The sequence below is a fragment of the Anopheles merus genome, chromosome 3R (assembly GCF_017562075.2).
Source record: "Anopheles merus strain MAF chromosome 3R, AmerM5.1, whole genome shotgun sequence".
Classification (NCBI taxonomy): Eukaryota; Metazoa; Arthropoda; class Insecta; order Diptera; family Culicidae; genus Anopheles; species Anopheles merus.
Genome location: NC_054084.1, coordinates 9,723,891 through 9,733,718, shown reverse-complemented (window position 1 = coordinate 9,733,718; position 9,828 = coordinate 9,723,891).

Genomic DNA, 9,828 nt, shown 5'->3' with positions numbered 1-9,828 from the left:
AGGGTACACGGGAAGGTGGGGAGAAAAATATTGATCTCTTTTTTTCTTCTTCTAAGAAAAGCAACGAAAAGGCCAGCTCCGGAGGTAATAAACCGTTTCTTAAAATCCCATTACAATATTAAATATGGATAAAGAAATCATCTCCCTGGTTTAAGCGACTATCTAGCCATTGCGTTTGTCACGTCCTCTTCCTTTGGAAGCAAAACAAAAAAAATCCCTCTTCCCGTGTTTTTTTACCCGTATTTTCATCCCGCATTTTAACGGTGGGAAAAGAAATCTCCACGACCCTCCCACCCTGAAAGTGAAACTTCTTGTTGCATGAATAAATAAATAAATAAATTTTCTAATCTCAACGTAAATAAATTTGGATGAACGTCTCTGTTGTTTTGTAACAGGGACGGCAAAGGAAGGGCGTATGGGAGGCCTCACCCTGCAGGAGGACTCGATTCCTGCTTTCTTTGCCGCATTTTTCCCACCCGGAGCAACTTCCGAAACAACGCACTTTCGCACGTTTCGTCCGCATCCCACAAATCACTTATGAAAATCGCAGCCTCCGCAGAGTGTGCCGTGTAGTCGTCTGTACCGTACGCTGGTTGTAGTCCCGAAACCCGGAAGCACCCAGTAAATAACGTAAAGGGAACTCCTTGGGAAGAGGTACGAACCCATAACGAGCTTAGGTACCCAGGGCTGTTTCCCAACCGGGAAAAGGGAAGTGTGGAACCGCTTCAAGTTCACACCATCTATTTTACTTTTGCTGAGCCACTTTCACCTCGCACTGTTCGAGCAACGGCTTGGTTGGTTCGAGGGGAACCAGCTCTAAAACTTTCCCTCTCAGTGTAGCAGTTTTGCAATGAATAGCAAGGTAAGAAGTTAGGGGTTCGTTCGGTTTTTTATTCGCTACTTTGTGAAGCACTGGAGAAAACCCTCCCGCCTGCAGGAGAATGTGACGATTGGTGGCTTTTTGCGTTTTTTGCTGCCTTCTGCCTTCGTTGCAGCCGTTGTTTCGGGGCATCCAGGGGCCTAGAGCCGTGATTTGCCCTTCGCCACAGTTCGCCCGGAAAACAAGCGAATTGGCCATTACTCTGCTTGCCGCACCGCTCTCTCGCACCCTTACGATGCGTGGATCTACCTGAAAGATAAGCGTTTTGAGGGGAAAAATTCAAGATTGAGCAATTCTTAAAATAGAAAGAACAAAAAATAGCTTCAGCTAGAGAGGGGGAAAAATCGCTTCCACATGCATGGATGTTGCGAGGGCTCTTCGCCCTGTTTCCCTCGATTTTTTTTGGAACCGTTGGAGGATTTTATTGCTTGCACTTGTTCAAAGCGGGAGTAAAGTGGAACCAATCAAACGGTAAGAGCTGAGGGGATAAAGCAGCAGCTAAAAGGGGGTGTGGATAGCGTACAACCACGTAATGAAAGTTGTAATGCTATTCTCCAATAAATGAAAATGCAGTGAAACACATAAACACCTTCGCCGCAGATAATGCGCGCAATGTCCTGAAGAGTTGCTATGGGAAAAGGTTCGCAATTGTTTTTGTCTTTTTGCTGACATAAAACAACACATGATTATTATTCTCCTTACTGAATGAGGATACTATACATGTGGTTTAAAAAAAATACAATAATGCTATGAAGGACTGCAACATTACCATTAGAAATACAGCAATTGAACAAAATAATCAATTAAATCATTCTATGACGATTTTGTTATGTAAATTGCATACTTTTAGGCGCGTGTTTTCCTATTTAACGAAAATGTCACAAAATGTCTTTAGAACAATGTGATTTTTTCCACCATCTTCCACCATCTTTACCAGCACTTATTATTACCCTTATTTATATATACGACTCCCACTTGCATCAGTTCGATCGAAAAGTCTACTTAAATCTCAAAACCAAATTCGCTTTGGGAAATACACTTTAATCCACCCGTTACTGTAAGTGTGCATCGTAAACATTCCATCCCAGTCAGTGGCACCCGCAACACACACACGAGCTACCCGAAAAAAAAATATTGAAGTCTATCAAATTTCCATTTATGTGTTTTCCCACATAGCGCATCGGCACGGCGCTTGCACTTAACCGTCAATCTTAAAATGTTAGCCACCGTCACCCGTCCTATCCTGTTTTGGATTCCGGGACTCACTCAAAACCGACTACCACAGCGGGCCCGACTCGACAAGCTATGCAAGCGGTGCTTTATGACGCTGAAGTGGTCATAAAATATGATGAAGAATATTGTCCTTCCAAACGTCCTTTTTCCCTGTTTTGAGTGGAAACCACCAGTTGGCTCCATCGTATGACCATTATTCCCGAGGAGCGCTCGCACATTGTGCACTTCTCCCGGGCGAGTGTTGAACGGGGGCTAGAGGGCTAGAAAATTGCAATGCTACATTGGCTACAATGTGCACACACTGCGTGGGGTTGGTGCAATGTTTCCTATGCAAACGGAAGGATTCCGTGCAGGGCGTCGTATGTGACTCGGGGCGGGGTGAACTTTAAGTTAAACATAACAAAAAATGGACACACATTGGCTATGCAATTGGCGGGAGGAGAGAAACAAAAAATCATACAGCACGTGCACATCCGCCCCCCCCCCCCCACACACACACACACACACACACATTCCTTCATTATGCTTAAAGTCATAAAATGCCAGATACTTATGGGTCGTAAAATGTTAGAAACAAAAGCTCATCCTTTGCGGTGGGGTTGTATTTTTCATGTCCGTTTTGTAATCTTTTTTTCACGATGTACATTTTTTAGTCTACAACCGTTGGTGGGATTCGTTCAAAAATATTTATACTGTTCCAACATTGCCGCTCGTGGGTGGCAGGTTCATTCCGTTCATAAAATATTGAACGCACAATAAAGTTTCATGCGAAAGTTTCACATTTTCGATTTCGTTCGCCCTGCCAAGAGCGTTCCTGTTCTGTGGTTCTGACAGTAGCGTGATACGTATTTGAAATTATTTCTCTTTACTACAAAATGGTATGAAAAATGCAGTAGTTAAATGCCACCGCGTAACCTAATCAAACAAGAGCGCAATGGGAAACGTTGCGCGAGAAACCTTTTTGCCGCAAGCCACACGGTACGCGAGATTGCACTGCACTGATTTGCGTAAATTCCTTAGTTTTGTTTTTTTTATAACATGATTAGTCCAAGCTTGTTTTGTACATGTTGTAGTAATGGTAATGTTACATTATTCGTTTCAGCTGCTAGTATTTTTTAACCCAACCATTTCTCATTTAACCATATTTTTTTATTTGACTCATTTCTATTCAAACAAAGAAAAGTGTTGATAAACAAATATCAATGATTATTCATTTATCGGACCGGTGGGGTGGTAATGAGTTCAAGCCCCAAATGGACTGTGCCCCCATACGTAGGACTGACTATTCTACTATGTGTACTCAGTAAGTCACTGAAAGCCAAGCCCACTAGTGGTACAACCAGGTCTTGATCGGCAGCGGTTGTTGTGCATAAAGAAAAAGAAAATATTATTTATCGCTAGATACCAAATTTTAATAACAAAACTACTGCACGTATTCTAAAAAGCTCAGGATGAAAGCCTTTTTATAGAGGGCGCTATGTACAATGGTAGTGTAGCTTTAGGTAAGCTTTTTCAAAGCTGAGGATAAATTCCTAGCAAATGCTTTTGGCGGCAGAGTTGAGCAACCTTCCAGCACTAAAGGCCTTTCCACATTAGGCAAGAATACAGCGCAAATGCGTTTGAACACTAACAGACAAAATATAGGATTACCGCATTACATGCAAACTCACACGAAAATTAGCTATATTTTGATTCGAAACGGCGTTATTCGACTTGCACGGAAATTGTAAATACGCGGTTTGGTAAAAAGTATAAACCAGCTTGCGCACAAGTTCCTAACTTCCACGCAAAATGGCTGAAAACCTCGGTAACAAGTGTGGTAAAAAGTACTTACAGGGTTTTACAAGTCAGTTTCAAATGTAAACATTGTTATTCATCTCATCCAATATGTTTTTCAACAGCTGTCAAATGGTGTATTTGCTTGAAAATTAAATTTCAGTTTCAACGCATGATTTTCAACACATAACGATAACTGTCAAACTCAATCCTGCTTGAGTCGTGTTGAAAATCATGCTGTAGAAATAAAAAAAAAAGATTGCGATAGAAATGAAATGTCAGATCGATGTCGAACAACATTTTGCATGCGGTGAATAACAATGTTTACTTTCGAAACTGACTTGCGAGACTGACTAACCCAGGTTATAAGTAATTTTTACCCATATATTTTATTTTCCTTACCCTTATTCATTATAGGAAAATGAGTTGACCACAATTAGCACAGACGACTGAAGCTCGATCATCTTTTAGCGGCCACGTTTCTCGCGCTAACTATTGCCCAAAATCCGTGTAGCGGTTGTCCCGGCATCTTTCATACGTTATCTACAACAAAAATAAAACATTTTTGCGTTTGTACTTGGGCAGATGAAAGTTTAACTAATTCCAGTAGACCGCAAATATAGGACGCGCGTTTCCGCGGGTACGTTGCAACGCGTATAACCGATTCGCATATAACAGAGATATCCAGCAAGAGTATCGCTGCGTTTCCGTGGTAGAGCGTTCGAATGACATTTCATTACAACGGAAACGCGAATGACATATCGCGGAAACGCGCGTCGTGTATTTGTGGCCTTAAATGATTCAAAACGTGATGGGTGATTGGTTATTGCAGTAATACTTACTGTAGGTGCGTGCCCTGGCAAGCAGATCCGGCGGATCCTCACCTGTGATAAAACGAAATGATTAATAAGTTTCAGACAAACAAACAAACCCACACATGTTTTTCAACAGCTGTCATGATTTGCGGCAGCTGAGCTGTTAAAAAACTTCTCGCGATTGTTCAATAATGCCGTTCACATTCGACACTGACCCGCAAAACAGTGTAAATAGTATAATTTAATACGCTGTATGGCAGGCGCTGTAATAATACTTACCATTGGCTCTACTCGAGTTCTTTTTTGGCCTCTGGAGGCATTGACCTGTAATAGAACGAAATGATTAATAATGTTCCAACTAACGCCATTGTCGGGGATTGAATAAAAATTGGAATTTTATTCGTTTATACTTACCGCTGGCTCTGCTTGAGCTCCTGCGATGTTGCGGCCATTAATCTGTAATTTTAAGCAACAACTATAGACAAAAATAAAGTTCTAAAAAACCATCAGACACTACAGAATTGCACCTAAAACTGGTTGCCCACTTTACTATCGCTGCAAATGTTCACCGTGCGTTTGAACAGCTGTCATATTTATGAAAAATAATAATTAAAAAAACGTATATACGTATAAACGTATACGTAGGTATATGAGAAGTTTTTATGAAACTGCTGCACTAGCCTGCCGAAAACTGGTACAGTTATCCTAACATCTATCGTATTATGTTAACATCCAAAATAATATTACATTCATGAAAAATACTAAACAGTGAGTTCAGGCTGTAATACTTACTGCTTCGGCTTCAGCACGAGTTTGCTGGCGAGTTTTCATCTGTAATAAAACGAAATGATTAATAATGTTCGAGAAATTGACTTCATTCATTAATTGAACCAATTATCTGCATTTTAGTTTATAACTTCAACTTACTGCTGTTCAATTGGAGTTTGTCGCTACACAAAACAAAATAATGCACAACAATTACACACGGCACGTAACAGCGCTTGTAACAAAATGGACTTGTAACAACGTCTGGTCTCAAGATGTATGTATTTAGAAGGTGAATCATTATCGCATTTGCCGGGCGCCATCATTCAAAATTGATAGGATGAAACAAGGTATGTGTAGGAACGAGGTCAAATATTACCATATCAAGAAACAATGCGCAATCTAAGATTGACCATATATTTATCTGTTATCTTATCAAAAAATGATGCACAATCTCAGATTGCGCATTTTGGGTAATTGTACGGATTTTCGGCAGGTTACCCAAGTACCACAAATCCACTAAACGACCACTAAACGGGTTCTAAACGACTAAAGCACTCAACCTAAACGGAATATAGAAAGACTTCGTTTAGCAGACGGTAAACGACTCATGCATTCTAAAAAATAGCAAAAAGCTGGTGGCGCCATCTTTTGCTGGGATACCCAACCAGTGGAGCTTCCTCGCTTGGAGGAGAGCTTTCTCATTCTCTCTATACTGTTGTATGGTTTCGCATTGAAGTTATGCATCGCTAGAAATAGAACGGCGATACGATTGTTAAATACTAAACTCCAATGTATACCACCAGCACTGAAGTAAGTGAAATTTGAGTAATGGTCGATGGTGTCGATACCAACTTATCTTGACCACACGACCATTCATATAGATTTTTGATTGTAAAGTTAGAAGGCTATACAAGCGTGCCCCGAGTTACGATCCCCTTCGAGTTACGACGATTCGCAGATACGACGATTTTGATTTTGACAGTTAAAAGTTGTCATTGAGAAAAAAAAAAGTATTTTTTTAATTTCCGTGCTGATAACCATTACACTCGTATTTCCAAAGATTCTACAACTACTCGATCTTAAATATCTGTATCGTGTAATCAGGCTTTTGGAATAAAATTAATACATTATCGAACATTATTTTATGTAAAATACACAATAGCATAGATTCCAACTCTTCAACTTCGGTTAAAAACTAAATGTTCACAGATATTCGACATACGACTATTTCGACTTACGCCTTGCTTTGGGACAATTTTTCGGTCCCAAATACAGTCGTATCTCGGGGGACACTTGTATCCCAAGCGCCACAGATTAAGCTTAAACGACTGGAAAATTGAATATCCATAGAAAAAAAATGAAAGCTCCACAGCTTCATTGGTTTGATCAATAGATGGCGTATTACAACTCATCATTATATTGCTATCCTTTTCTTGCAATGTGTTTCGACAAGTTGCATTTTATTATGACCTATATAGCCTTCTAACTTTCTGAGCAAAAATCTATATAAATGGTCGTGTGGTTAGATACGTGGGTATCAACACCAATGACCATTGCTCAAATCTCACTTGCTTCAGTGCTGGTGGTTTCCGTTGGAGTTTAGTATTTAAACAATCGTATCGCCGTTCTAGTTCTAGCGATGCATAACTTCAATGCGAAACCATACAACAGTACAGAGGAAATGAGAAAGCTCTCCTCCAAGCGAGGAAGCTCCACAGGTTGGGTATCCCACAAACAGATGGCGCCACCAGCTTTTTTGCTATTTTTAGAATGCATGAGTCGTTTGCCGTCTGCTAAACGAAGTCTTTCTATATTCCGTTTAGGTAGAGAATTTGAGGCGTTTAGAAGCCGTTTAGTGGTCGTTTAGTGGATTTGTGGCACTTGGGATAGGTCATGAAAAGGTGAAACTTGTTGAAACACACTGCAAGAAAAGGACAGCAATATAATGATGAGTTATAATAACGCCATCTATTGAGGAAATCAGTGAAGCTATGGAGCTTTCTTGTTTTTTCTATGGATGTTTGATTTTCCAGTCGTTTAAGCTTAATCTGTGGCGTTTGGGTAGAGTCTAGTGATATTTTTTAACTTAATTTTTGATGAAGAACAATTGTTAAATCAATTGTTATAGATTAAAAAAATATTCCATCCGCCCGGTACCGAGCTGCCCAGATAATCAACGTTCTACTGTATTTTTGAATTTGCCGTTGTAATGGTGATTCTTAATTATATAAGTACATCCTATTTTGCTTTTTAATGTAGAATAATAAATTGCTAACTTTTTATTGATGTTGTCGTCATTGCCTACTGTTTACGGCCTATGTTGATCTCATTCCCTACATAGACGACCCAAAAAGTTTTCCGCGACAATTTTTATCGTCACTTTCTATCTGTCAAACCATCTAGCACGAATGTATGGCCTCCTTAGATCATAATGTAGCGAAACGAAATACCAGCTGTATTACCACCGACAAACCGACGTGACACTGGCGTTACAAAAGTGACCCACACGAAAGTACTGTCATTTACCAGTGAGGCGAACACTTCTGTCAAAGTAAGCTCTGTTCACTGCTGCTTCGATGTAAACAACTTTTCTAAATACAAATGGTGAAGGAAGTGTGAGGCATAATTTTGTGAGGATTATTGGACAAAACACCCGGGAACATCATTTTATAAGTTTCCAAATCAATGCAAAAGATGTGAAAAGTACATAAAACAATACGCATTGGAATTTGCGAAGAAAAACAAAAAGGGGATTTAGCAGTTTCTTCTCTGTGTCAGTGTAGTAAGCGAATCATTATAGAGATGGCGCTAGTGTTTAACGTATTTTCATTTGAAATAAGGAGACAACTTTTGAAACTCATTTTGTTCGAAGTGTCACCCCAAGTGCCACAAATCCACTAAACGACCACTAAACGGCTTCTAAACGACTCAAGTTCTCTACCTAAACGGAATATAGAAAGACTTCGTTTAGCAGACGCCAAACGACTCATGCATTCTAAAAATAGCAAAAAAGCTGGTGGCGCTATCTGTTGGTGGGATACCCCAACCAGTTGAGCTTCATCGCTTGGAGGAGAGCTTTCTCATTTCCTCTGTACTGTTGTATGGTTTCGCATTGAAGTTATGCATCGCTAGAACTAGAACGGCGATACGATTGTTTAAATACTAAACTCCAACGGAAACCACCAGCACTGAAGCAAGTGAGATTTGAGCAATGGTCATTGGTGTTGATACCCACGTATCTAACCACACGACCATTTATATAGATTTTTGCTCAGAAAGTTAGAAGGCTATATACGTCATAATAAAATGCAACTTGTCGAAACACATTGCAAGAAAAGAATAGCAATATAATGATGAGTTGTAATACGCCATCTATTGATCAAACCAATGAAGCTGTGGAGCTTTCCCAAGTGCCACAAATCCACTAAACGACCACTAAACGGCTTCTAAACGCCTCAAATTCTCTACCTAAACGGAATATAGAAAGACTTCGTTTAGCAGACGGCAAACGACTCATGCATTCTAAAAATAGCAAAAAAGCTGGTGGCGCCATCTGTTTGTGGGATCCCAACCTGTGGAGCTTCCTCGCTTGGAGGAGAGCTTTCTCATTTCCTCTGTACTGTTGTATGGTTTCGCATTGAAGTTATGCATCGCTAGAACTAGAACGGCGATACGATTGTTTAAATACTAAACTCCAACGGAAACCACCAGTACTGAAGCAAGTGAGATTTGAGAAATGGTCGTTGGTGTTGATACCCACGTATCTGACCACACGACCATTCGTATAGATTTTTGCTCAGAAAGTTAGAAGGCTATATAGGTCATTATAAGATGAAACTTGTCGAAACACATTGCAAGAAAAGGATAGCAATATAATGATGAGTTGTAATACGCCATCTATTGATCAAACCAATGAAGCTGTGAAGCTTTCATTTTTTTCCTATGGATATTCAATTTTCCAGTCGTTTAAGCTTAATCTGTGGCGCTTGGGTTCATTTTTTTTCTATGGATATTCAATTTTCCAGTCGTTTAAGCTTAATCTGTGGCGCTTGGGACGTCGGTTTGTCGGTGGTATTACTGCAGTGCAGAAGCAGTGTATAAGAAAAATAAAAAATAATAAAATAAAAAACAAAAAAAAACGTTTTCAAATTTCATTTATCTTCATGTGTTGTTTCTTTCGTTTCGTTATGTGACCCTTATCTGACTGCTCGCATCCAGTGCTGTCAGCACCCGCACCAATCCTCAAACGTCAAACTTTGCCCCACTGGGCACGCGCTCCGAGCGCGCGTTTATACCCCGACCGGGTTGAGCGGGTCCGCTGACAGCGCTCGAACCAAAACAACCTCAGTCTGACAG